We start from the raw sequence: 5,881 nt of genomic DNA on the forward strand, positions 1-5,881 counted from the left end.
TGCTGAACTCTCCTTCTCCTTTGAAGGGGAGGGATTTCCCACCCTACATGGTGAACTTTCACCGCTCAGAAGGCTACTTTGGTCTGGGCGAGGTGGCCTTGGAGGGGATGGCCCTGTTCTTGATTTCTGAATACCGCTGACTCTTCAAAAGGCTGGGTTTGCTGCTGGGTCTTTGCCCTCGGAGCAGCAGCCCTTACCCAGCTAAATTCAGCTGGGGGAATTCCACCTGTAAGACGTGCAAGTAAGGGCAAAGACATCCCCTGCCTTGTCCCTGTCAAGTTTCTGCTCCCCAAGGCCTTGCTTTCTCTGTTGGTAGCTCCTGCATGCAGCAGCAAGTCTGCTCCCCATGTGTTTCGTTAAAGTCGAGATGCCCACACATTTTTTCCATTGTGAACCTGGCTACATCCCTGCCAGCTCACACAACCAGCTATTGTTAAGTAATTGTTTCAGTCATCCACTGAGCCCACGCCCAAGCCGGCTTTTCAGATTTGACACATGGGAGATTCGCCACTGTTGGCGTGGCTGTGGGGTGCTTGGCCTCCAGCCTCCGCCTGGGAGGGTGACAGCAACAGCCATGCTCCAGATGGGCTGAATGTGGCCATTTTCATACCCATCCTTGGGTTCCCGGCTCCCAGCCACCACTGACCCTTTTCTCTCTGTAACAGAAACTTAATGTGATATAGAAGGTCCACCAGCTTGCCCCCACACAGGAGCATGCATTTGCCTCCCGATGCTGCCGGGGATCAGAGGTCTCTGTTTCTCTCCCTATCTCCACTGTCATTACCAGGTAATGCAGAGCAAATATCAGAGCTGCTTCCCCCACCGGTGATGATGTCTCCTCCTGATCCCTACTTGACACGTGGGATTTATAGTTCAATTTAAGTTTGGCACGGTTGCTACTCCCCAACTCCGGCAATTAGAAGATTTGAGAAGTGCATTATGGGACCTTGATTTTTCATATGGTCATTCTGGCTGACACCACCCCTTACACTGTCTTTTTACAGACACAGCCAAAATGCTCGGCACATTTTCAGAAGAGGGAAGATTAAAAACCCGACCAAAAAAAGCCCAGAAAAAAACCAAAGTGAATTACTAAAGTTTATAAGGCTAATACTTTATAGGGCTAGTATGCACAGGCCTGGGGCCTTCGAGATAATATAATCTAATATTTGGAGATCCCCTGATGAAAGGCACTATATATGCAAAGTGCTTTATAAACATTAATTAGTTAATGTTGAAAATCTTGCCCAGGGCAAGAAAAAAAGAAAAAAAAAACCCTTACCAAAAATCCCCCTTCCCTCCCTCCCTCTAGTCCCTAACTATACAAAGTTAATGATTCTGTGTGTGCAAACTTAGAGCCTATTTTAATTTCTGTTTACTTCTGGGGAGATGGAAGCACTGGAAGTACTTTCATGTACATTATGCTTCTGCAAGCGTTGGTAACATGGCTGCTTCTCCCATCGTGTGATTTAAGCTTCATGAATGAGGACGCCTCGACACCTGCAGCATAATCTTGGGCCCCAATGTTTGCACTAAAATTGCCCAAGCTCTGCTAGCTCATCCCTTCATACTTGGTAATCACCCACCAACACATGTGTGAAGGTCTTTGCGATGATAGCTTTCGTTCCAGGTCACCTTTCTAAACCTCGGGGAATCTTGAGCACGGGGCCACTGGTTTCAGTGTCATCAACACGTCATGCGTCACCACATGATGTATGCACAGAGAGCGATGGACAAAGTAATACACTTGCTAGTTATTGCAAAAGGAGGGAAACTGGGCGGTCTGAAGGACAAAGTAAACTTTGCTTTTGTAGCTGGTTGCATGCAGGATGAGGTGATGTTTCCATGTAGCTGGTGTAAAAGGCAACAAGTTGTGCACTCAATGGTATTTTCAGCAAGAAATGTATTTCGTCTCTCCTTCATGATCCCTGCTGGGGAAGCATTCAGCTTCTAGATAACGCTACAGGGGCTGCTTTCCCCCCAGCATCCAAAGCAGCCAGTGGCACCTCCTCAATAGTGGACCTTCGGCACGGGATGCTTTCCCTTCCCTCTCCTGGGTCCTGTGTGCCTCCAGGGCTGCTCTCAGCACTTTGGCTCCCCACGATGCCACCCTGTGAGATGGCACTGTGAACCGCCAGTGGGACACCCAGCTAGACATTTTCCACCTGCCTGGACTGCCTGTGGGAGAGGCAGCACCAAGGGATGAGACCACTGCAAGGCACCACCATTGCCCTTAGCCCAAGACTTGGTAACTGCTATGAGCAAAGTCTTAATATGAAGTAGAGTCACTGCTGGTGGCTGCCTTGTGCCTCCAGCACAGCCTTCCCTAGCACTCCCGTGCTTCTCTCTGCTGCCACACAAAACCTGCATGTCCTCAGGTGCCCCCCCTGGCTCTCAGCACGCTTCTAAAGGGTCTTTGAATGCAAACCCTGCTCGCTGCCAATGGATCGAGTTCTGCTTTGGTGCTCCTACAACTTAAAACCCCCACTGTGCCGCAGTCACTCATGGAGGTGCCTCTCTCCTGGCCAGACTCGTCCAGCACCGGTGTCCCTGGGGCCTCTCGCACCACTGGAGAGCAATGTTCAGCGGCCAGGCAGGTGCACGGCCCAAGAACGCACCTTCTCTTCACCAGCTCGTGAAGAGGTGAGTTACTGAGCTTTAATCCTTGTTGGCACAGCATTGTGCTCAGCAGGTGAAATGATGGGGCCACAAACCTGATGGATTCCCAAGGACTTCAGCCTTAATGAGAGCCCCCCTAAGTATCAATGACAGCTATTGATGGGGTCTTTGGAGAATCAAAGGCTGCAAAGGTTTGCTCTGGCCTAGTCCCACTGCTGCCACCTCCGGGCATAGTTACAGTTCATCTGCACATCCGACTCAGGCGAGCTGTCTTGGGGGAGTTTTGCCTATACACAAATGCAAGATCAAGTTAGCGGAGAGCAATCGCTTACACACGTATCTAATACAGACGTACCTGAATGAGCTAAGCTATACTTTCATCCCACACAGTTAAGGATGTTTAATTTTAATCCTGTGTCAATGGGGAGGAAAAAAAAATGGTAGGAAGTTTCAATAAATAAATCATGCCGCTGACTGCTCAGATCAGCACATCCTTGCTAGGAGCGGTACAGAAAAAAGCCGCCTCCTAGCACTGCAGACGGCGTTAAAACATCCCTTCAACTAGATGCCGTTGCAAGCCAGTGATAGGCCAGTGCTGTTGTGTTGACTTCAGATCACAAAGCATTTGCCATTCTGAGGGCATGCAACGCCGAGGAAGAAGAAAAATGTGAAATATTTAATAGTTCTGATGATCGACTTGGGAACTCTTGAAGACTTCTGATTCTCTGAAACCATTGCGCATCCGCCCTCAGACAGCCTGGCTGCTTTCAGGTGCATCACGCTGGGCACCTGCCAAAGCAGCTGCTGAAATTATGAGTCTGCTTGGAAAATCTAGATGGGAGACTGCGATGGAGGAAACTGTCTATGCTGCTATTGCTGAAGTTACTGATTTTTACCTCCTCTGCTTTTAAATTACTTTGCGGCATTATTTGCTCTCAAGGAGACGACTGGAAATGTAAAACGCAAGAGACGTCTTTTGTAGTGCAACGGGCAAAAGACTTGATTTTCCTGGGATTTCTTGAATGCTCAGACCCTGGTTAGGCTCCCACAATAGCAACTAGCAGGAGGAACTCTTGCATCTCAGTTAAATGCTACCGATCTGTGCCGCAGCAGAATATTTGCAATATGTATTAGGGCGAAAGCTGTTTACCACCCACTGGTGAGCTTTTATGTGTAAAACGTCCCTTTCACTCCACGCTGAAGCAGACACTTGCTTTGATAGTTATAGGAAAAAAGCCTTAACTTTGCTTCGGGATATTTATAACCAAAACATGCAGAATTATTGCAACATAAAGTCTGCTTCACTGGGTCTTGTTGATATAAAAAGGGGAAAAAAAAAAAAAAGAAGAAAAATATGATGAATATAATAAAGAAAAAAGGACAGATGAGTAGCAGAACGCAATTCAGATCTACAGCACTATATCGTCCCAGCAATGCCACCAATTCAATTTAAATCCTAAGGAAAAAGCTAATGCTATTGAAGCACTGCAAATTAACAGCAGCCCCGGCCTTGTCCATCACCCCTCCACAACAAGGGGCACATCAAACACCTTCGCTGCTCCGCGCGGAGACAGAGCGGAGGGAAAAAAGGGGTATGAAAGCAAAATGGTTTCTCGTCCTCTGCCCTGCCCAGAGGCAAACGCCAGCTCTCGCTGTTGCGGGCTGTAAGGCGAGGCGATCTGCGGCGTTACGGACAGAAAACCAACACCCCGCTAGCAGGCAGGCAGGATGAGACAGAGGTATTTTTAAGCGATGCTAGACGAACATGAATAGGTGAAGCTGGCATCAAGCAGCACAGCCCTTTTTCTCTCTCTGCCAGGTACCCATTTACCCGGGCTCATAACCAAAGGCCAACATGACATCAGGAGCCCTGTGGTGTTTTGCCTTTGGGCAACAGCCGGTAAAACTGGTTTCATCTGGCAGATGAGCGTGTGAGCTGAGGTAATTGGTGTGTTCTTTTCTGCCTCAGATTCCTTATCTCGTCCTGAATATTCCCATAACCTCCCTTTTTTCCAGCCCTTTTGTTTCTCAACAAAAAAAATATTTACATTGAAATAACAGATCTCATCGCGGGGAGACACAGGTGCCAGTAACTTCACCAACAATGAGCAGCACAATGACAGCAGCAGCAAAGATAAGCTGGAAATGGGGGACTTTTCCTAGTGGGACTTTTCCTACTGAACAGAAGGGGTTTGAACAGACACCATTTGATAAAGGATCCTCGTTCAAAACCAGCTGCTGCTCCATTTTTCTTTCACTCCTGAGATCAGTTTGGATTATTTTTCCACAGTGTTTGCAACTGAAGAATAGAAAAAAAAAAAATCTGTGTGTGTGATGGGAGCACAGTGTGGGAGTCTTTCTTTCTGCACACCAAGGCTGGAAACAACCAGTACTGCCTATTTCCAGGGCCGCCTGAGCAGGGCTTGGCCATCGCAGCCACCCCGGGTTATGCAGAGGTTGAGTGGGATTCCTGCAGGCATCCCTCGCATCAGTCCCTGCTTTGCTGGCTGAGGAGAGCAGGGTCACAGAACAAATCCTGCCAGCAAAAGTGTATTTTCTAGCATATCGCTGAATGCACATTATGGTGGGGTTGTTTTTGTTAGATTAGCTATGTGGATGTGTGGCTTCACCCATCATAGCTGTTGGTTTGGGATGGCCACAGCATGTCTACAGGATGCACGTGCTCAGAAAGCTACTGTGGGGCAGGACCACAGTCAGGTAACATGTGAGTGGGTAAGCTGGGTGATGGGGCTTGTCTGAAACACGTGAACCTCTACAGTCTGCCCCTGGAAAGCAGCTGGAAGGCAAAAAAAGATTTTCTCCTTCCTTCCAAACGTGCTACTGGTAAATATAAATGTAGCAGAAGCCCCAGGCACGATGCCTAGCAGAGACTCGCTGAAGATAAAGTCCCCACTCTGACACGTTGGATCAAACCAGGTAGGATGCTGCCTCCGTCATCTGTAACCCAAGGAAACGTGGCCTGCTTTTCAGAAATGCCGTTCTTTCTACCTACAGGTCCCTCGGGAGCTGGGGGTGCTGGGAGTGTGGAATAGCTTGAGAAGTCTGGCCATAGACAAACCCAGACACTCAGTTCTAGCTTCTCACAGCGGAACATTTTCAATGTTTTCCCCCCTGCTCCCATGGAAATCACTGTTGAAGCTTCCCACTGGAGCTGAGCTGGATCCCAAGTCTACCAACCCTGGCCTATATTAAGAGGGAGAAGAAAATGCAGAGCATCATAAGATAGAAAAGGGAGCCTTTA

The sequence above is a fragment of the Egretta garzetta genome, unplaced genomic scaffold (genome assembly GCF_000687185.1).
Source record: "Egretta garzetta isolate BGI_Z169 unplaced genomic scaffold, ASM68718v1 scaffold229, whole genome shotgun sequence".
NCBI classification, from domain to species: domain Eukaryota; kingdom Metazoa; phylum Chordata; class Aves; order Pelecaniformes; family Ardeidae; genus Egretta; species Egretta garzetta.